Here is a 23236-nt window from a genome sequence, read left to right as displayed (position 1 = left end):
CTGTACGTTGTGCCGGTCGGCAGAATGTCTGAGATTTCGCTCTGAAAACAGACTTGGGGTTACTTGTGTTTTAGGCTTTCCCCTTGGCAGCCACGTAGGTGCACCCACACATGTGAGGTGCCGTTTTCATCGGGACACCTGTGGGAACGCGTGACGGTAGGCCATGTGTTGTTGGGGGTGTGTTTTGATGGGTGCGTCGAGCGAAATGTCCGGAAAAAGTGTTTTTTTCCCGACATTTCGGACTTTGCGGGGCTGTCTGGGTAATTAATTCTGGGGCGATGTGTGCAAATCATACCTCTGCGGATTCCCACGGGTGTCCTCTTTTCGGAAATGCATGGGGTTACCTGTTTTCCTCGGTGGCTTGGACACCCGAGGCCCATATCTGTACGTTGTGCCGGTCGGCAGAATGTCTGAGATTTCGCTCTGAAAACAGACTTGGGGTTACTTGTGTTTTAGGCTTTCCCCTTGGCGGCCAGGTAGGTGCACCCACACATGTGAGGTACCGTTTTCATTGGGACACCTGTGGGAATGCGTGACGGTAGGCCATGTGTTGTTGGGGGTGTGTTTTGATGGGTGCGTCGAGTAAAATGTGCGGAAAAAGTGTTTTTTTCCCAACATTTCAGACTTTGCAGGGCTGTCTGGGTAATAAATTCTGGGGCGATGTGCGCAAATCATACCTCTGCGGATTCCCACGGGTGTCCTCTTTTCGGAAATGCATGGGGTTCCCTGTTTTCCTCGGTGGCTTGGACACCCGAGGCCCATATCTGTACGTTGTGCCGGTCGGCAGAATGTCTGAGATTTCGCTCTGAAAACAGACTTGGGGTTACTTGTGTTTTAGGCTTTCCCCTTGGCGGCCAGGTAGGTGCACCCACACATGTGAGGTACCGTTTTCATCAGGACACCTGTGGGAACGCGTGACGGTAGGCCATATGTTGTTGGGGGCATTTTTCGATGGGTGCGTCGAGCAAAATGTGCGGGAAAAGTGTTTTTTTCCTGACATTTCAGACTTTGCGGGGCTCTTTGGGTAAAAAATTGTGGGGCGATGTGCGCAAATCATACCTCTGCGGATTCCCACGGGTGTCTTCTTTTCGGAAATGCATGGGTTTCCCTGTATTCCTTGGTGGCTTGGACACCCGAGGCCCATATCTGTACGTTGTGCCGGTCGGCAGAATGTCTGAGATTTCGCTCTGAAAACAGACTTGGGATTACTTGTGTTTTAGGCTTTCCCCTTGGCGGCCAGGTAGGTGCACCCACACATGTGAGGTACCGTTTTCATCAGGACACCTGTGGAAACGTGACGGTAGGCCATGTGTTGTTGGGGGCATGTTTCGATGGGTGCGTCGAGCAAAATGTGCGGAAAAAGTGTTTTTTTCCTGACATTTCGGACTTTGCGGGGCTGTTTGGGTAAAACATTCTGGGGCGATGTGCGCAAATCATACCTCTGCGGATTCCCACGGGTGTCCTCTTTTCGGAAATGCATGGGTTTCCCTGTTTTGCTTGGTGGCTTGGACACCTGAGGCCCATATCTGTACATTGTGCCGGTCGGCAGAATGTCTGAGATTTCGCTCTGAAAGCAGACTTGGGGTTACTTGTGTTTTAGGCTTTCCCCTTGGCAGCCACGTAGGTGCACCCACACATGTGAGGTACCGTTTTCATCGGGACACCTGTGGGAACGCGTGACGGTAGGCCATGTGTTGTTGGGGGTGTGTTTTGATGGGTGCGTTGAGCGAAATGTGCGGAAAAAGTGTTTTTTTTCCCGACATTTCGGACTTTGCGGGGCTGTCTGGGTAATTAATTCTGGGGCGATGTGCGCAAATCATACCTCTGCGGATTCCCACGGGTGTCCTCTTTTCGGAAATGCATGGGATTCCCTGTTTTCCTCGGTGGCTTGGACACCCGAGGCCCATATCTGTACGTTGTGCCGGTCGGCAGAATGTCTGAGATTTCGCCATGAAAACAGACTTGGGGTTACTTGTGTTTTAGGCTTTCCCCTTGGCGGCCAGGTAGGTGCACCCACAAATGTGAGGTACCGTTTTCATCGGGACACATGTGGGAACACGTGACGGTAGGCCATGTGTTGTTGGGGGTGTGTTTTGATGGGTGCGTCGAGCGAAATGTGCGGAAAAAGTATTTTTTTCCCGACATTTCGGAATTTGCGGGGCTGTCTGGGTAATAAATTCTGGGGCGATGTGCGCAAATCATACCTCTGCGGATTCCAACGGGTGTCCTCTTTTCGGAAATGCATGGGGTTCCCTGTTTTCCTCAGTGGCTTGGACACCCGAGGGCCATATCTGTACGTTGTGCCGGTCGGCAGAATGTCTGAGATTTCGCTCTGAAAACAGACTTGGGGTTACTTGTGTTTTAGGCTTTCCCCTTGGCGGCCAGGTAGGTGCACCCACACATGTGAGGTACTGTTTTCATCAGGACACCTGTGGGAACGCGTGACGGTAGGCCATGTGTTGTTGGGGGCATGTTTCGATCGGTGCGTCGAGCAAAATGTGCGGAAAAAGTGTTTTTTTCCTGACATTTCGGACTTTGCAGGGCTGTTTGGGTAAAACATTCTGGGGCGATGTGCGCAAATCATACCTCTGCGGATTCCCACGGGTGTCCTCTTTTCGGAAATGCTTGGGGTTTCCCATTTTCCTTGGTGGCTTGGACACCCGAGGCCCATATCTGTATGTTGTGCCGGTCGGCAGAATGTCTGAGATTTTGCTCTGAAAACAGACTTGGGGTTACTTGTGTTTTAGGCTTTCCCCTTGGCGGCCAGGTAGGTGCACCCACACATGTGAGGTACTGTTTTCTTCGGGACACCTGTGGGAACGCGTGACAGTAGGCCATGTGTTGTTGGGAGCATGTTTCGATGGGTGCGTCGAGCGAAATGTGCGGAAAAGGTGTTTTTTTCCTGACATTTCGGAATTTGCGGGGCTGTCTGGGTAATTAATTCTGGGGCGATGTGCGCAAATCATACCTCTGCGGATTCCCACGGGTGTCCTCTTTTCGGAAATGCATGGGGTTCCCTGTTTTCCTCTGTGGCTTGGACACCCGAGACCCATATCTGTACGTTGTGCCGGTCGGCAGAATGTCTGATATTTCCCTCTGAAAACAGACTTGGGGTTACTTGTGTTTTAGGCTTTCCCCTTGGCGGCCAGGTAGGTGCACCCACACATGTGAGGTACCGTTTTCATCGGGACACCTTTGGGAACGTGTGACAGTAGGCCATGTGTTGTTGGGGGCGTGTTTCGATGGGTGCGTCGAGCGAAATGTGCAGAAAAAGTGTTTTTTTCCCGACTTTTCGGAATTTGCGGGGCAGTCTGGGTAATAAAATCTGGGGGTATGTGCGCAAATCATACCTCTGCGTATTCCCACGGGTGTCCTCTTTTCGGAAATGCATGGGGTTCCCTGTTTTCCTCGCTGGCTTGGACACCCGAGGCCCATATCTGTACGTTGTGCCGGTCGGCAGAATGTCTGAGATTTCGCTCTGAAAACAGACTTGGGGTTACTTGTGTTTTAGGCTTTCCCCTTGGCGGCCAGGTAGGTGCACCCACACATGTGAGGTACCATTTTCATCAGGACACCTGTGGGAACGCGTGACGGTAGGCCATTTGTTGTTGGGGGCATGTTTCGATGGGTGCGTCGAGCAAAATGTGCGGAAAAAGTGTTTCTTTCCCGACATTTCGGACTTTGCGGGGCTGTCTGGGTAAAAAATTCTGGGGCGATGTGCGCAAATCATACCTCTGCCGATTCCCACGGGTGTCCTCTTTTCGGAAATGCATGGGTTTCCCTGTATTCCTCGGTGGCTTGGACACCCGAGGCCCATATCTGTACGTTGTGCCGGTCGGCAGAATGTCTGAGATTTCGCTCTGAAAACAGACTTGGGGTTACTTGTGTTTTAGGCTTTCCCCTTGGCGGCCAGGTAGGTGCACCCACACATGTGAGGTACTGTTTTCTTCGGGACACCTGTGGGAACGCGTGACAGTAGGCCACGTGTTGTTGGGGGCATGTTTCGATGGGTGCGTCGAGCGAAATGTGCGGAAAAGGCGTTTTTTTCCTGACATTTCGGAATTTGCGGGGCTGTCTGGGTAATTAATTCTGGGGCGATGTGCGCAAATCATACCTCTGCGGATTCCCACGGGTGTCCTCTTTTCGGAAATGCATGGGGTTCCCTGTTTTCCTCTGTGGCTTGGACACCCGAGGCCCATATCTGTACGTTGTGCCGGTCGGCAGAATGTCTGATATTTCCCTCTGAAAACAGACTTGGGGTTACTTGTGTTTTAGGCTTTCCCCTTGGCGGCCAGGTAGGTGCACCCACACATGTGAGGTACCATTTTCATCGGGACACCTTTGGGAACGTGTGACAGTAGGCCATGTGTTGTTGGGGGTGTGTTTCGATGGGTGCGTCGAGCGAAATGTGCGGAAAAAGTGTTTTTTTCCCGACTTTTCGGAATTTGCGGGGCTGTCTGGGTAATAAAATCTGGGGGGATGTGCGCAAATCATACCTCTGCGTATTCCCACGGGTGTCCTCTTTTCGGAAATGCATGGGGTTCCCTGTTTTCCTCGCTGGCTTGGACACCCGAGGCCCATATCTGTACGTTGTGCCGGTCGGCAGAATGTCTGAGATTTCGCTCTGAAAACAGACTTGGGGTTACTTGTGTTTTAGGCTTTCCCCTTGGCGGCCAGGTAAGTGCACCCACACATGTGAGGTACCATTTTCATCAGGACACCTGTGGGAACGCGTGACGGTAGGCCATGTGTTGTTGGGGGCATGTTTCGATGGGTGCGTCGAGCAAAATGTGCGGAAAAAGTGTTTCTTTCCCGACATTTCGGACTTTGCGGGGCTGTCTGGGTAAAAAATTCTGGGGCGATGTGCGCAAATCATACCTCTGCGGATTCCCACGGGTGTCCTCTTTTCGGAAATGCATGGGTTTCCCTGTATTCCTCGGTGGCTTGGACACCCGAGGCCCATATCTGTACGTTGTGCCGGTCGGCAGAATGTCTGAGATTTCGCTCTGAAAACAGACTTGGGGTTACTTGTGTTTTAGGCTTTCCCCTTGGCGGCCAGTTAGGTGCACCCACACATGTGAGTTACCGTTTTCATCGGGACACCTGTGGAAACGCGTGACGGTAGGCCATGTGTTGTTGGGGGCGTGTTTCGATGGGTGCGTCGAGCGAAATGTGCGGAAAAAGTGTTTTTTTCCCGACATTTCGGACTTTGCGGGGCTGTCTGGGTAAAAAATTCTGGGGCGATGTGCGCAAATCATACCTCTGCGGATTCCCACGGGTGTCCTCTTTTCGGAAATGCATGGGGTTCCCTGTTTTCCTCGGTGGCTTGGACACCCGAGGCCCATATCTGTACGTTGTGCCGGTCGGCAGAATGTCTGAGATTTCCCTCTGAATACAGACTTGGGGTTACTTGTGTTTTAGGCTTTCCCCTTGGCGGCCAGGTAGGTGCACCCACACATGTGAGGTACCGTTTTCATCGGGACACCTGTGGGAATGTGTGACGGTAGGCCATGTGTTGTTGGGGCGTATTTCGATGGGTGCGTCGAGCGAAATGTGCGGAAAAAGCGTTTTTTTCCCAACTTTTCGGACTTTGCGGGGCTGCCTGGGTAATAAAATCTGGAGGGATGTGCGCAAATCATACCTCTGCGTATTCCCAGGGGTGTCCTCTTTTCGGAAATGCATGGGGTTCCCTGTTTTCCTCGGTGGCCTGGACACCCGAGGCCCAGATCTGTACGTTGTGCCGGTCAGCAGAATGTCTGAGATTTCGCTCTGAAAACAGACTTGGGGTTACTTGTGTTTTAGGCTTTCCCCTTGGCAGCCACGTAGGTGCACCCACACATGTGAGGTGCCGTTTTCATCGGGACACCTGTGGGAACGCGTGACGGTAGGCCATGTGTTGTTGGGGGTGTGTTTTGATGGGTGCGTCGAGCGAAATGTGCGGAAAAAGTGTTTTTTTCCCGACATTTCGGACTTTGCGGGGCTGTCTGGGTAATTAATTCTGGGGCGATGTGTGCAAATCATACCTCTGCGGATTCCCACGGGTGTCCTCTTTTCGGAAATGCATGGGGTTACCTGTTTTCCTCGGTGGCTTGGACACCCGAGGCCCATATCTGTACGTTGTGCCGGTCGGCAGAATGTCTGAGATTTCGCTCTGAAAACAGACTTGGGGTTACTTGTGTTTTAGGCTTTCCCCTTGGCGGCCAGGTAGGTGCACCCACACATGTGAGGTACCGTTTTCATTGGGACACCTGTGGGAATGCGTGACGGTAGGCCATGTGTTGTTGGGGGTGTGTTTTGATGGGTGCGTCGAGCAAAATGTGCGGAAAAAGTGTTTTTTTCCTAACATTTCAGACTTTGCAGGGCTGTCTGGGTAATAAATTCTGGGGCGATGTGCCCAAATCATACCTCTGCGGATTCCCACGGGTATCCTCTTTTCGGAAATGCATGGGGTTCCCTGTTTTCCTCAGTGGCTTGGACACCCGAGGCCCATATCTGTACATTGTGCCGGTCGGCAGAATGTCTGAGATTTCACTCTGAAAACAGACTTGGGGTTACTTGTGTTTTAGGCTTTCCCCTTGGCAGCCACGTAGGTGCACCCACACATGTGAGGTACCGTTTTCATCGGGACACCTGTGGGAACGCGTGACGGTAGGCCATGTGTTGTTGGGGGCATGTTTCGATGGGTGCGTCAAGCGAAATGTGTGGAAAAAGTGTTTTTTTCCCGACATTTCGGACTTTGCGGGGCTGTTTTGATAAAAAATTCTGGGGCGATGTGCGCAAAACATACCTCTGCGGATTCCCACGGGTGTCCTCTTTTTGGAAATGCATTGGTTTCCCTGTTTTCCTCGGTGGCTTGGACATCCGAGGCCCATATCTGTACGTTGTGCCGGTTGGCAGAATGTCTGAGATTTCGCCATGAAAACAGACTTGGGATTACTTGTGTTTTAGGCTTTCCCCTTGGCGGCTAGGTAGGTGCACCCAAACATGTAAGGTACCGTTTTCATCGGGACACATGTGGGAACGCGTGACGGTAGGCCATATGTTGTTGGGGGTGTGTTTTGATGGGTGCGTCGAGCGAAATGTACGGAAAAAGTATTTTTTTCCCGACATTTCGGAATTTGCGGGGCTTTCTGGGTAATAAATTCTGGGGCGATGTGCGCAAATCATACCTCTGCGGATTCCCACGGGTGTCCTCTTTTCGGAAACGCATGGGGTTCCCTGTTTTCCTCGGTGGCTTGGACACCCGAGGGCCATATCTGTACGTTGTGCCGGTCGGCAGAATGTCTGAGATTTCGCTCTGAAAACAGACTTGGGGTTACTTGTGTTTTAGGCTTTCCCCTTGGCGGCCAGGTAGGTGCACCCACACATGTGAGGTACCATTTTCATTGGGACACCTGTGGGAACGCGTGACAGTAGGCCATGTGTTGTTGGGGCCATGTTTTGATGGGTGCGTCGAGCAAAATGTGCGGAAAAAGCATTTTTTTCCCCACATTTCGGACTTTGCAGGGCTGTCTGGGTAATAAATTCTGGGGCGATGTGCGCAAATCATACCTCTGCGGATTCCCACGGGTGTCCTCTTTTCGGAAATGGTTGGGGTTCCCCATTTTCCTTGGTGGCTTGAACACCCGAGGCCCATATCTGTATGTTGTGCCGGTCGGCAGAATGTCTGAGATTTCTCTCTGAAAACAGACTTGGGGTTACTTGTGTTTTAGGCTTTCCCCTTGGCGGCCAGGTAGGTGCACCCACACATGTGAGGTACTGTTTTCATCGGGACACCTGTGGGAACGCGTGACAGTAGGCCATGTGTTGTTGGGGGCGTGTTTCGATGGGTGCGTCGAGTGAAATGTGCGGAAAAGGCGTTTTTTTCCGGACATTTCGGACTTTGCGGGGCTGTCTGGGTAATTAATTCTGGGGCGATGTGCGCAAATCATACCTCTGCGGATTCCCACAGGTGTCCTCTTTTCGGAAATGCATGGGGTTCCCTGTTTTCCTCGGTGGCTTGGACACCTGAGGCCCATATCTGTACGTTGTGCCGGTCGGCAGAATGTCTGAGATTTCCCTCTGAAAACACACTTGGGGTTACTTGTGTTTTAGGCTTTCCCTTTGGCAGCCAGTTAGGTGCACCCACACATGTGAGGTACCGTTTTCATTGGGACACCTGTGGGAACGCGTGACGGTAGGCCATGTGTTGTTGGGGGCGTGTTTTGATGGGTGCGTCGAGCGAAATGTGCGGAAAAAGTGTTTTTTTCCCGACATTTCGGACTTTGCGGGGCTGTCTGGGTAATAAATTCTGGGGCGATGTGCGCAAATCATACCTCTGCGGATTCCCACGGGTGTCCTCTTTTCGGAAATGCATGGGGTTCCCTGTTTTCCTCGGTGGCTTGGACACCCGAGGCCCATATCTGTACGTTGTGCCGGTCGGCAGAATGTCTGAGATTTCGCTCTGAAAACAGACTTGGGGTTACTTGTGTTTTAGGCTTTTCCCTTGGCGGCCAGGTAGGTGCACCCACACATGTGAGGTACCGTTTTCATTGGGACACCTGTGGGAACGCGTGACGGTAGGCCATGTGTTGTTGGGGGCGTGTTTTGATGGGTGCATCGAGCAAAATGTGCGGAAAAAGTGTTTTTTTCCCGACATTTCGGACTTTGCGGGGCTGTCTGGGTAATAAATTCTGGGGCGATGTGCGCAAATCATACCTCTGCGGATTCCCACGGGTGTCCTCTTTTCGGAAATGCATGGGGTTCCCTGTTTTCCTCGGTGGCTTGGACACCCGAGACCCATATCTGTACGTTGTGCCGGTCGGCAGAATGTCTGAGATTTCGCTCTGAAAACAGAGTTGGGGTTACTTGTGTTTTAGGCTTTCCCCTTGGCAGCCACGTAGGTGCACCCACACATGTGAGGTACCGTTTTCATCGGGACACCTGTGGGAACGCGTGACTGTAAGCCATGTGTTGTTGGGGGCATGTTTCGATGGGTGCGTCAAGCGAAATGTGCGGAAAAAGTGTTTTTTTCCCGACATTTCGGACTTTGCGGGGCTGTTTGGATAAAAAATTCTGGGGCGATGTGCGCAAAACATACCTCTGCGGATTCCCACGGGTGTCCTCTTTTTGGAAATGCATGGGTTTCCCTGTTTTCCTTGGTGGCTTGGACACCCGAGGGCCATATCTGTACGTTGTGCCGGTCGGCAGAATGTCTGAGATTTCGCTCTGAAAACAGACTTGGGGTTACTTGTGTTTTAGGCTTTCCCCTTGGCGGCCAGGTAGGTGCACCCACACATGTGAGGTACCGTTTTCATTGGGACACCTGTGGGAACGCGTGACGGTAGGCCATGTGTTGTTGGGGGCGTGTTTTGATGGGTGCGTCGAGCGAAATGTGCGGAAAAAGTGTTTTTTTCCCGACATTTCGGACTTTGCGGGGCTGTCTGGGTAATAAATTCTGGGGCGATGTGCGCAAATCATACCTCTGCGGATTCCCACGGGTGTCCTCTTTTCGGAAATGCATGGGGTTCCCTGTTTTCCTCGGTGGCTTGGACACCCGAGGCCCATATCTGTACGTTGTGCCGGTCGGCAGAATGTCTGAGATTTCCCTCTGAAAACAGACTTGGGGTTACTTGTGTTTTAGGCTTTCCCCTTGGCGGCCAGGTAGGTGCACCCACACATGTGAGGTACCGTTTTCATCAGGACACCTGTGGGAACGCGTGACAGTAGGCCATGTGTTGTTGGGAGCATGTTTCGATGGGTGCGTCGAGCAAAATGTGCGGAAAAAGTGTTTTTTTCCTCACATTTCGGACTTTGCGGGGCTGTTTGGGTAAAAAATTCTGGGGCGATGTGCGCAAATCATACCTCTACGGATTCCCACAGGTGTCCTCTTTTCGGAAATGCATGGGTTTCCCTGTATTCCTCGGTGGCTTGGACACCTGAGGCCCATATCTGTACGTTGTGCCGGTCGGCAGAATGTCTGAGATTTCGCTCTGAAAACAGACTTGGGGTTACTTGTGTTTTAGGCTTTCCCCTTGGCGGCCAGTAAGGTGCACCCACACATGTGAGTTACCGTTTTCATCAGGACACCTGTGGAAACGCGTGACGGTAGGCCATGTGTTGTTGGGGGCGTGTTTCGATGGGTGCGTCGAGCGAAATGTGCGGAAAAAGTGTTTTTTTTCCGACATTTCGGACTTTGCGGGGCTGTCTGGGTAAAAAATTCTGGGGCGATGTGCGCAAATCATACCTCTGCGGATTCCCACTGGTGTCCTCTTTTCGGAAATGCATGGGGTTCCCTGTTTTCCTCGGTGGCTTGGACACCCGAGGCCCATATCTGTACGTTGTGCCGGTCGGCAGAATGTCTGAGATTTCCCTCTGAATACAGACTTGGGGTTACTTGTGTTTTAGGCTTTCCCCTTGGCGGCCAGGTAGGTGCACCCACACATGTGAGGTACCGTTTTCATCGGGACACCTGTGGGAATGTGTGACGGTAGGCCATGTGTTGTTGGGGGCGTGTTTCGATGGGTGCGTCGAGCGAAATGTGCGGAAAAAGCGTTTTTTTCCCGACTTTTCGGACTTTGCGGGGCTGCCTGGGTAATAAAATCTGGGGGGATGTGCGCAAATCATACCTCTGCGTATTCCCACGGGTGTCCTCTTTTCGGAAATGCATGGGGTTCCCTGTTTTCCTCGGTGGCTTGGACACCCGCGGCCCATATCTGTACGTTGTGCCGGTCGGCAGAATGTCTGAGATTTCGCCATGAAAACAGACTTGGGGTTACTTGTGTTTTAGGCTTTCCCCTTGGCGGCCAGGTAGGTGCACCCACACATGTGAGGTACCGTTTTCATCGGGACACCTGTGGGAACGCGTGACGGTAGGCCATGTTTTGTTGGTGGCGTGTTTTGATGGGTGCGTCGAGCGAAATGTGCGGAAAAAGTGTTTTATTCCCGACATTTCGGACTTTGCGGGGCTGTCTGGGTAATAAATTCTGGGGCGATGTGCGCAAATCATACCTCTGTGGATTCCCACGGGTGTCCTCTTTTCGGAAATGCATGGGTTTCCCTGTTTTCCTCCGTGGCTTGGACACCCGAGGCCCATATCTGTACGTGTGCCGGTTGGCAGAATGTCTGAGATTTCGCCATGAAAACAGACTTGGGGTTACTTGTGTTTTAGGCTTTCCCCTATGCGGCCACGTAGGTGCACCCACACATGTGAGGTACCGTTTTCATCGGGACACATGTGGGAACGCGTGACGGTAGGCCATGTGTTGTTGGGGGCGTGTTTTGATGGGTGCGTCGAGCAAAATGTGCGGAAAAGGTATTTTTTTCCCGACATTTCGGACTTTGCGGGGCTGTCTGGGTAATAAATTCTGGGGCGATGTGCGCAAATCATACCTCTGCGGATTCCCACGGGTGTCCTCTTTTCAGAAATGCATGGGGTTCCCTGTTTTCCTCGGTGGTTTCTTCACCCGAGGCCCATATCTGTACGTTGTGCCGGTCGGCAGAATGTCTGAGATTTCGCTCTGAAAACAGACTTGGGGTTAATTGTGTTTTAGGCTTTCCCCTTGGCGGCCAGGTAGGTGCACCCACACATGTGAGGTACCGTTTTCATCGGGACACCTGTGGGAACATGTGACAGTAGGCCATGTGTTGTTGGGGCTGTGTTTCGATGGGTGCGTCGAGCAAAATGTGCGGAAAAAGCATTTTTTTCCGCACATTTCGGACTTTGCAGAGCTGTCTGGTAATAAATTCTGGGGCGATGTGCGCAAATCATACCTCTGCGGATTCCCACGGGTGTCCTCTTTTCGGAAATGCATGGGGTTCCCCATTTTCCTTGGTGGCTTGGACACCCGAGGCCTATATCTGTATGTTGTGCCGGTCGGCAGAATGTCTGAGATTTCGCTCTGAAAACAGACTTGGGGTTACTTGTGTTTTAGGCTTTCCCCTTGGCGGCCAGGTAGGTGCACCCACACATGAGGTACCGTTTTCATCGGGACACCTTTGGGAACGTGTGACGGTAGGCCATGTGTTGTTGGGGGCGTGTTGCGATGGGTGCGTCGAGCGAAATGTGCGGAAAAAGCGTGTTTTTCCTGACTTTTTTCGGAATTCGCGTGGCAGTCTGGGTAATAAAATCTGGGGGGATGTGTGCAAATCATACCTCTGCGTATTCCCGCAGGTGTCCTCTTTTCGGAAATGCATGGGGTTCCCCATTTTCCTTTGTGGCTTGGACACCCGAGGCCCATATCTGTACGTGTGCCAGTTGGCAGAATGTCTGAGATTTCGCCATGAAAACAGACTTGGGGTTACTTGTGTTTTAGGCTTTCCCCTTGGCGGCCAGGTAGGTGCACCCAAACATGTGAGGTACCATTTTCATCGAGACACATGTGGGAACGCGTGACGGTAGGCCATGTGTTGTTGGGGGCGTGTTTTGATGGGTGCGTCGAGCGAAATGTGCGGAAAAAGTATTTTTTTCCCGACATTTTGGACTTTGCGGGGCTGTCTGGCTAATAAATTCTGGGGCGATGTGCGCAAATCATACCTCTGCGGATTCCCACGGGTGTCCTCTTTTCGGAAATGCATGGGGTTCCCTGTTTTCCTCGGTGGCTTGGACACCCGAGGGCCATATCTGTACGTTGTGCCGGTCGGCAAAATGTCTGAGATTTCGCTCTGAAAACAGACTTGGGGTTACTTGTGTTTTAGTCTTTCCCCTTGGCGGCCAGGTAGGTGCACCCACACATGTGAGGTACCGTTTTCATCGGGACACCTGTGGGAACGTGTGACAGTAGGCCATGTGTTGTTGGGGCCGTGTTTCGATGGGTGCGTCGAGCAAAATGTGCGGAAAAAGTGTTTTTTTCCGCACATTTCAGACTTTACAGGGCTGTCTGGGTAATAAATTCTGGGGCGATGTGCGCAGATCATACCTCTGCGGATTCCCACGGCCGTCCTCTTTTCGGAAAGGCATGGGGTCCCCATTTTCCTTGGTGGGTTGGACACCCGAGGCCCATATCTGTATGTTGTGCCGGTCGGCAGAATGTCTGAGATTTCGCTCTGAAAACAGACTTGGGGTTACTTGTGTTTTAGGCTTTCCCCTTGGCGGCCAGGTAGGTGCACCCACACATGTGGGGTACCATTTTCATCAGGACACCTGTGGGAACGCGTGACGGTAGGCCATATGTTGTTGGGGGCATTTTTCGATGGGTGCGTCGAGCAAAATGTGCCGGAAAAGTGTTTTTTTCCTGACATTTCAGATTTTGCGGGGCTGTTTGGGTAAAAAATTGTGGGGCGATGTGCGCAAATCATACCTCTGCGGATTCCCACGGGTGTCTTCTTTTCGGAAATGCATGGGTTTCCCTGTTTTCCTTGGTGGCTTGGACACCCGAGGCCCATATCTGTACGTTGTGCCGGTCGGCAGAATGTCTGAGATTTCGCTCTGAAAACAGACTTGGGGTTACTTGTGTTTTAGGCTTTCCCCTTGGCGGCCAGGTAGGTGCACCCACACATGTGAGGTACCGTTTTCATCAGGACACCTGTGGGAACGCGTGACGGTAGGCCATGTGTTGTTGGGGGCATGTTTCGATGGGTGCGTCGAGCAAAATGTGCGGAAAAAGTGTTTTTTTCCTGACATTTCAGACTTTGCGGGGCTGTTTGGGTAAAACATTCTGGGGCGATGTGCGCAAATCATACCTCTGCGGATTCCCACGGGTGTCCTCTTTTCGGAAATGCATGGGTTTCCCTGTTTTGCTTGGTGGCTTGGACACCTGAGGCCCATATCTGTACATTGTGCCGGTCGGCAGAATGTCTGAGATTTCGCTCTGAAAGCAGACTTGGGGTTACTTGTGTTTTAGGCTTTCCCCTTGGCGGCCAGTTAGGTGCACCCACACATGTGAGGTAGCGTTTTCATCGGGACACCTGTGGAAATGCGTGACGGTAGGCCATGTGTTGTTGGGGGCGTGTTTCGATGGGTGCGTCGAGCGAAATGTGCGGAAAAAGTGTTTTTTTCCCGACATTTCGGACTTTGCGGGGCTGTCTGGGTAATACATTCTGGGGCGATGTGCGCAAATCATACCTCTGCGGATTCCCACGGGTGTCCTCTTTTCGGAAATGCATGGGGTTCCCTGTTTTCCTCGGTGGCTTGGACAACCGAGGCCCATATCTGTACGTTGTGCCGGTCGGCAGAATGTCTGAGATTTCGCTCTGAAAAGAGACTTGAGGTTACTTGTGTTTTAGGCTTTCCCCTTGGCAGCCACGTAGGTGCACCCACACATGTGAGGTACCGTTTTCATCGGGACACCTGTGGGAACGCGTGACGGTAGGCCATGTGTTGTTGGGGGTGTGTTTTGATGGGTGCGTCGAGCGAAATGTGCGGAAAAAGTGTTTTTTTTCCCGACATTTCGGACTTTGCGGGGCTGTCTGGGTAATTAATTCTGGGGCGATGCGCGCAAATCATACCTCTGCGGATTCCCACGGGTGTCCTCTTTTCGGAAATGCATGGGATTCCCTGTTTTCCTCGGTGGCTTGGACACCCGAGGCCCATATCTGTACGTTGTGCCGGTCGGCAGAATGTCTGAGATTTCGCTCTAAAAACAGACTTGGGGTTACTTGTGTTTTAGGCTTTCCCCTTGGCAGCCACGTAGGTGCACCCACACATGTGAGGTACCGTTTTCATCAGGACACCTGTGGGAACGCGTGACGGTAGGCCATGTGTTGTTGGGGGCATGTTTCGATGGGTGCGTCAAGCAAAATGTGCGGAAAAAGTGTTTTTTTCCCGACATTTCGGACTTTGCGGGGCTATTTGGATAAAAAATTCTGGGGCGATGTGCGCAAAACATACCTCTGCGGATTCCCACGGGTGTCCTCTTTTTGGAAATGCATGGGTTTCCCTGTTTTCCTCGGTGGTTTGGACACCCGAGGCCCATATCTGTACGTTGTGCCGGTTGGCAGAATGTCTGAGATTTTGCCATGAAAACAGACTTGGGGTTACTTGTGTTTTAGGCTTTCCCCTTGGCGGCCAGGTAGGTGCACCCACACATGTGAGGTACCGTTTTCATCGGGACACATGTGGGAACACGTGACGGTAGGCCATGTGTTGTTGGGGGTGTGTTTTGATGGGTGCGTCGAGCGAAATGTGCGGAAAAAGTATTTTTTTCCCGACATTTCGGAATTTGCGGGGCTGTCTGGGTAATAAATTCTGGGGCGATGTGCGCAAATCATACCTCTGCGGATTCCCACGGGTGTCCTCTTTTCGGAAATGCATGGGGTTCCCTGTTTTCCTCGGTGGCTTGGACACCCGAGGGCCCTATCTGTACGTTGTGCCGGTCGGCAGAATGTCTGAGATTTCGCTCTGAAAACAGACTTGGGGTTACTTGTGTTTTAGGCTTTCCCCTTGGCGGCCAGGTAGGTGCACCCACACATGTGAGGTACCGTTTTCATTGGGTCACCTGTGGGAATGCGTGACGGTAGGCCATGTGTTGTTGGGGGCATGTTTCGATGGGTGCGTCGAGCAAAATGTGCGGAAAAAGTGTTTTTTTCCCGACATTTCGGAATTTGCGGGGCTGTCTGGGTAATAAATTCTGGGGCGATGTGCGCAAATCATACCTCTGCGGATTCCCATGGGTGTCCTCTTTTCGGAAATGCATGGGGTTCCCTGTTTTCCTCGGTGGCTTGGACACCCGAGGGCCCTATCTGTACGTTGTGCCGGTCGGCAGAATGTCTGAGATTTCGCTCTGAAAACAGACTTGGGGTTACTTGTGTTTTAGGCTTTCCCCTTGGCGGCCAGGTAGGTGCACCCACACATGTGAGGTACCGTTTTCATTGGGACACCTGTGGGAATGCGTGACGGTAGGCCATGTGTTGTTGGGGGCATGTTTCGATGGGTGCGTCGAGCAAAATGTGCGGAAAAAGTGTTTTTTTCCTGACATTTCGGACTTTGCAGGGCTGTTTGGGTAAAACATTCTGGGGCGATGTGCGCAAATCATACCTCTGCGGATTCCCACGGGTGTCCTCTTTTCGGAAATGCTTGGGGTTCCCCATTTTCCTTGGTGGCTTGGACACCCGAGGCCCATATCTGTATGTTGTGCCGGTCGGCAGAATGTCTGAGATTTTGCTCTGAAAACAGACTTGGGGTTACTTCAGTTTTAGGCTTTCCCCTTGGCGGCCAGGTAGGTGCACCCACACATGTGAGGTACTGTTTTCTTCGGGACACCTGTGGGAACGCGTGACAGTAGGCCATGTGTTGTTGGGGGCATGTTTCGATGGGTGCGTCGAGCGAAATGTGCGGAAAAGGCGTTTTTTTCCTGACATTTCGGAATTTGCGGGGCTGTCTGGGTAATTAATTCTGGGGCGATGTGCGCAAATCATACCTCTGCGGTTTCCCACGGGTGTCCTCTTTTCGGAAATGCATGGGGTTCCCTGTTTTCCTCGGTGGCTTGGACACCCGAGGCCCATATCTGTACGTTGTGCCGGTCGGCAGAATGTCTGATATTTCCCTCTGAAAACAGACTTGGGGTTACTTGTGTTTTAGACTTTCCCCTTGGCGGCCAGGTAGGTGCACCCACACATGTGAGGTACCGTTTTCATCGGGACACCTTTGGGAACGTGTGACAGTAGGCCATGTGTTGTTGGGGGCGTGTTTCGATGGGTGCGTCGAGCGAAATGTGCGGAAAAAGTGTTTTTTTCCCGACTTTTCGGAATTTGCGGGGCAGTCTGGGTAATAAAATCTGGGGGGATGTGCGCAAATCATACCTCTGCGTATTCCCACGGGTGTCCTCTTTTCGGAAATGCATGGGGTTCCCTGTTTTCCTCGCTGGCTTGGACACCCGAGGCCCCTATCTGTACGTTGTGCCGGTCGGCAGAATGTCTGAGATTTCACTCTGAAAACAGACTTGGGGTTACTTGTGTTTTAGGCTTTCCCCTTGGCGGCCAGGTAGGTGCACCCACACATGTGAGGTACCATTTTCATCAGGACACCTGTGGGAACGCGTGACGGTAGGCCATGTGTTGTTGGGGGCATGTTTCGATGGGTTCGTCGAGCAAAATGTGCGGAAAAAGTGTTTTTTTCCCAACATTTCGGACTTTGCGGGGCTGTCTGGGTAAAAAATTCTGGGGCGATGTGCGCAAATCATACCTCTGCGGATTCCCACGGGTGTCCTCTTTTCGGAAATGCATGGGTTTCCCTGTATTCCTCGGTGGCTTGGACACCGGAGGCCCATATCTGTACGTTGTGCCGGTCGGCAGAATGTCTGAGATTTCGCTCTGAAAACAGACTTGGGGTTACTTGTGTTTTAGGCTTTCCCCTTGGCGGCCAGTTAGGTGCACTCACACATGTGAGCTACCGTTTTCATCGGGACACCTGTGGAAACGCGTGACGGTAGGCCATGTGTTGTTGGGGGCGTGTTTCGATGGGTGCGTCGAGCGAAATGTGCGGAAAAAGCCTTTTTTTCCCAACTTTTCGGACTTTGCGGGGCTGCCTGGGTAATAAAATCTGGGGGGATGTGCGCAAATCATACCTCTGCGTATTCCCAGGGGTGTCCTCTTTTCGGAAATGCATGGGGTTCCCTGTTTTCCTCGGTGGCTTGGACACCCGAGGCCCAGATCTGTACGTTGTGCCGGTCGGCAGAATGTCTGAGATTTCGCTCTGAAAACAGACTTGGGGTTACTTGTGTTTTAGGCTTTCCCCTTGGCAGCCACGTAGGTGCACCCACACATGTGAGGTGCCGTTTTCATCGAGACACCTGTGGGAACGCGTGACGGTAGGCCATGTGTTGTTGGGGGTGTGTTTTGATGGGTGCGTCGAGCGAAATGTGCGGAAAAAGTGTTTTTTTCCCGACATTTCGGACTTTGCGGGGCTGTCTGGGTAATTAATTCTGGGGCGATGTGTGCAAATCATACCTCTGCGGATTCCCACGGGTGTCCTCTTTTCGGAAATGCATGGGGTTACCTGTTTTCCTCGGTGGCTTGGACACCCGAGGCCCATATCTGTACGTTGTGCCGGTCGGCAGAATGTCTGAGATTTCGCTCTGAAAACAGACTTGGGGTTACTTGTGTTTTAGGCTTTCCCCTTGGCGGCCAGGTAGGTGCACCCACACATGTGAGGTACCGTTTTCATTGGGACACCTGTGGGAATGCGTGACGGTAGGCCATGTGTTGTTGGGGGTGTGTTTTGATGGGTGCGTCGAGCAAAATGTGCGGAAAAAGTGTTTTTTTCCCAACATTTCAGACTTTGCAGGGCTGTCTGGGTAATAAATTCTGGGGCGATGTGCGCAAATCATACCTCTGCGGATTCCCACGGGTGTCCTCTTTTCGGAAATGCATGGGGTTCCCTGTTTTCCTCGGTGGCTTGGACACCCGAGGCCCATATCTGTACGTTGTGCCGGTCGGCAGAATGTCTGAGATTTCGCTCTGAAAACAGACTTGGGGTTACTTGTGTTTTAGGCTTTCCCCTTGGCGGCCAGGTAGGTGCACCCACACATGTGAGGTACCGTTTTCATCAGGACACCTGTGGGAACGCGTGACGGTAGGCCATATGTTGTTGGGGGCATTTTTCGATGGGTGCGTCGAGCAAAATGTGCGGGAAAAGTGTTTTTTTCCTGACATTTCAGACTTTGCGGGGCTGTTTGGGTAAAAAATTGTGGGGCGATGTGCGCAAATCATACCTCTGCGGATTCCCACGGGTGTCTTCTTTTCGGAAATGCATGGGTTTCCCTGTATTCCTTGGTGGCTTGGACACCCGAGGCCCATATCTGTACGTTGTGCCGGTCGGCAGAATGTCTGAGATTTCGCTCTGAAAACAGACTTGGGATTACTTGTGTTTTAGGCTTTCCCCTTGGCGGCCAGGTAGGTGCACCCACACATGTGAGGTACCGTTTTCATCAGGACACCTGTCGAAACGTGACGGTAGGCCATGTGTTGTTGGGGGCATGTTTCGATGGGTGCGTCGAGCAAAATGTGCGGAAAAAGTGTTTTTTTCCTGACATTTCGGACTTTGCGGGGCTGTTTGGGTAAAACATTCTGGGGCGATGTGCGCAAATCATACCTCTGCGGATTCCCACGGGTGTCCTCTTTTCGGAAATGCATGGGTTTCCCTGTTTTGCTTGGTGGCTTGGACACCTGAGGCCCATATCTGTACATTGTGCCGGTCGGCAGAATGTCTGAGATTTCGCTCTGAAAGCAGACTTGGGGTTACTTGTGTTTTAGGCTTTCCCCTTGGCAGCCACGTAGGTGCACCCACACATGTGAGGTACCGTTTTCATCGGGACACCTGTGGGAACGCGTGACGGTAGGCCATGTGTTGTTGGGGGTGTGTTTTGATGGGTGCGTTGAGCGAAATGTGCGGGAAAAGTGTTTTTTTTCCCGACATTTCGGACTTTGCGGGGCTGTCTGGGTAATTAATTCTGGGGCGATGTGCGCAAATCATACCTCTGCGGATTCCCACGGGTGTCCTCTTTTCGGAAATGCATGGGATTCCCTGTTTTCCTCGGTGGCTTGGACACCCGAGGCCCATATCTGTACGTTGTGCCGGTCGGCAGAATGTCTGAGATTTCGCCATGAAAACAGACTTGGGGTTACTTGTGTTTTAGGCTTTCCCCTTGGCGGCCAGGTAGGTGCACCCACAAATGTGAGGTACCGTTTTCATCGGGACACACGTGGGAACACGTGACGGTAGGCCATGTGTTGTTGGGGGCGTGTTTCGATGGGTGCGTCGAGCGAAATGTGCGGAAAAAGTGTTTTTTTCCCGACTTTTCGGAATTTGCGGGGCAGTCTGGGTAATAAAATCTGGGGGGATGTGCGCAAATCATACCTCTGCGTATTCCCACGGGTGTCCTCTTTTCGGAAATGCATGGGGTTCCCTGTTTTCCTCGCTGGCTTGGACACCCGAGGCCCCTATCTGTACGTTGTGCCGGTCGGCAGAATGTCTGAGATTTCACTCTGAAAACAGACTTGGGGTTACTTGTGTTTTAGGCTTTCCCCTTGGCGGCCAGGTAGGTGCACCCACACATGTGAGGTACCATTTTCATCAGGACACCTGTGGGAACGCGTGACGGTAGGCCATGTGTTGTTGGGGGCATGTTTCGATGGGTGCGTCGAGCAAAATGTGCGGAAAAAGTGTTTTTTTCCCGACATTTCGGACTTTGCGGGGCTGTCTGGGTAAAAAATTCTGGGGCGATGTGCGCAAATCATACCTCTGCGGATTCCCACGGGTGTCCTCTTTTCGGAAATGCATGGGTTTCCCTGTATTCCTCGGTGGCTTGGACACCGGAGGCCCATATCTGTACGTTGTGCCGGTCGGCAGAATGTCTGAGATTTCGCTCTGAAAACAGACTTGGGGTTACTTGTGTTTTAGGCTTTCCCCTTGGCGGCCAGTTAGGTGCACCCACACATGTGAGTTACCGTTTTCATCGGGACACCTGTGGAAACGCGTGACGGTAGGCCATGTGTTGTTGGGGGCGTGTTTCGATGGGTGCGTCGAGCGAAATGTGCGGAAAAAGCCTTTTTTTCCCAACTTTTCGGACTTTGCGGGGCTGCCTGGGTAATAAAATCTGGGGGGATGTGCGCAAATCATACCTCTGCGTATTCCCAGGGGTGTCCTCTTTTCGGAAATGCATGGGGTTCCCTGTTTTCCTCGGTGGCTTGGACACCCGAGGCCCAGATCTGTACGTTGTGCCGGTCGGCAGAATGTCTGAGATTTCGCTCTGAAAACAGACTTGGGGTTACTTGTGTTTTAGGCTTTCCCCTTGGCAGCCACGTAGGTGCACCCACACATGTGAGGTGCCGTTTTCATCGGGACACCTGTGGGAACGCGTGACGGTAGGCCATGTGTTGTTGGGGGTGTGTTTTGATGGGTGCGTCGAGCGAAATGTCCGGAAAAAGTGTTTTTTTCCCGACATTTCGGACTTTGCGAGGCTGTCTGGGTAATTAATTCTGGGGCGATGTGTGCAAATCATACCTCTGCGGATTCCCACGGGTGTCCTCTTTTCGGAAATGCATGGGGTTACCTGTTTTCCTCGGTGGCTTGGACACCCGAGGCCCATATCTGTACGTTGTGCCGGTCGGCAGAATGTCTGAGATTTCGCTCTGAAAACAGACTTGGGGTTACTTGTGTTTTAGGCTTTCCCCTTGGCGGCCAGGTAGGTGCACCCACACATGTGAGGTACCGTTTTCATTGGGACACCTGTGGGAATGCGTGACGGTAGGCCATGTGTTGTTGGGGGTGTGTTTTGATGGGTGCGTCGAGTAAAATGTGCGGAAAAAGTGTTTTTTTCCCAACATTTCAGACTTTGCAGGGCTGTCTGGGTAATAAATTCTGGGGCGATGTGCGCAAATCATACCTCTGCGGATTCCCACGGGTGTCCTCTTTTCGGAAATGCATGGGGTTCCCTGTTTTCCTCGGTGGCTTGGACACCCGAGGCCCATATCTGTACGTTGTGCCGGTCGGCAGAATGTCTGAGATTTCGCTCTGAAAACAGACTTGGGGTTACTTGTGTTTTAGGCTTTCCCCTTGGCGGCCAGGTAGGTGCACCCACACATGTGAGGTACCGTTTTCATCAGGACACCTGTGGGAACGCGTGACGGTAGGCCATATGTTGTTGGGGGCATTTTTCGATGGGTGCGTCGAGCAAAATGTGCGGGAAAAGTGTTTTTTTCCTGACATTTCAGACTTTGCGGGGCTCTTTGGGTAAAAAATTGTGGGGCGATGTGCGCAAATCATACCTCTGCGGATTCCCACGGGTGTCTTCTTTTCGGAAATGCATGGGTTTCCCTGTATTCCTTGGTGGCTTGGACACCCGAGGCCCATATCTGTACGTTGTGCCGGTCGGCAGAATGTCTGAGATTTCGCTCTGAAAACAGACTTGGGATTACTTGTGTTTTAGGCTTTCCCCTTGGCGGCCAGGTAGGTGCACCCACACATGTGAGGTACCGTTTTCATCAGGACACCTGTGGAAACGTGACGGTAGGCCATGTGTTGTTGGGGGCATGTTTCGATGGGTGCGTCGAGCAAAATGTGCGGAAAAAGTGTTTTTTTCCTGACATTTCGGACTTTGCGGGGCTGTTTGGGTAAAACATTCTGGGGCGATGTGCGCAAATCATACCTCTGCGGATTCCCACGGGTGTCCTCTTTTCGGAAATGCATGGGTTTCCCTGTTTTGCTTGGTGGCTTGGACACCTGAGGCCCATATCTGTACATTGTGCCGGTCGGCAGAATGTCTGAGATTTCGCTCTGAAAGCAGACTTGGGGTTACTTGTGTTTTAGGCTTTCCCCTTGGCAGCCACGTAGGTGCACCCACACATGTGAGGTACCGTTTTCATCGGGACACCTGTGGGAACGCGTGACGGTAGGCCATGTGTTGTTGGGGGTGTGTTTTGATGGGTGCGTTGAGCGAAATGTGCGGAAAAAGTGTTTTTTTTCCCGACATTTCGGACTTTGCGGGGCTGTCTGGGTAATTAATTCTGGGGCGATGTGCGCAAATCATACCTCTGCGGATTCCCACGGGTGTCCTCTTTTCGGAAATGCATGGGATTCCCTGTTTTCCTCGGTGGCTTGGACACCCGAGGCCCATATCTGTACGTTGTGCCGGTCGGCAGAATGTCTGAGATTTCGCCATGAAAACAGACTTGGGGTTACTTGTGTTTTAGGCTTTCCCCTTGGCGGCCAGGTAGGTGCACCCACAAATGTGAGGTACCGTTTTCATCGGGACACATGTGGGAACACGTGACGGTAGGCCATGTGTTGTTGGGGGTGTGTTTTGATGGGTGCGTCGAGCGAAATGTGCGGAAAAAGTATTTTTTTCCCGACATTTCGGAATTTGCGGGGCTGTCTGGGTAATAAATTCTGGGGCGATGTGCGCAAATCATACCTCTGCGGATTCCAACGGGTGTCCTCTTTTCGGAAATGCATGGGGTTCCCTGTTTTCCTCAGTGGCTTGGACACCCGAGGGCCATATCTGTACGTTGTGCCGGTCGGCAGAATGTCTGAGATTTCGCTCTGAAAACAGACTTGGGGTTACTTGTGTTTTAGGCTTTCCCCTTGGCGGCCAGGTAGGTGCACCCACACATGTGAGGTACTGTTTTCATCAGGACACCTGTGGGAACGCGTGACGGTAGGCCATGTGTTGTTGGGGGCATGTTTCGATCGGTGCGTCGAGCAAAATGTGCGGAAAAAGTGTTTTTTTCCTGACATTTCGGACTTTGCAGGGCTGTTTGGGTAAAACATTCTGGGGCGATGTGCGCAAATCATACCTCTGCGGATTCCCACGGGTGTCCTCTT

This window comes from Ambystoma mexicanum, chromosome 3p (genome assembly GCF_040938575.1).
Source record: "Ambystoma mexicanum isolate Mex_15411 chromosome 3p, UKY_AmexF1_1, whole genome shotgun sequence".
NCBI classification, from domain to species: domain Eukaryota; kingdom Metazoa; phylum Chordata; class Amphibia; order Caudata; family Ambystomatidae; genus Ambystoma; species Ambystoma mexicanum.
Note: the sequence above shows the minus strand (reverse complement) of the source record.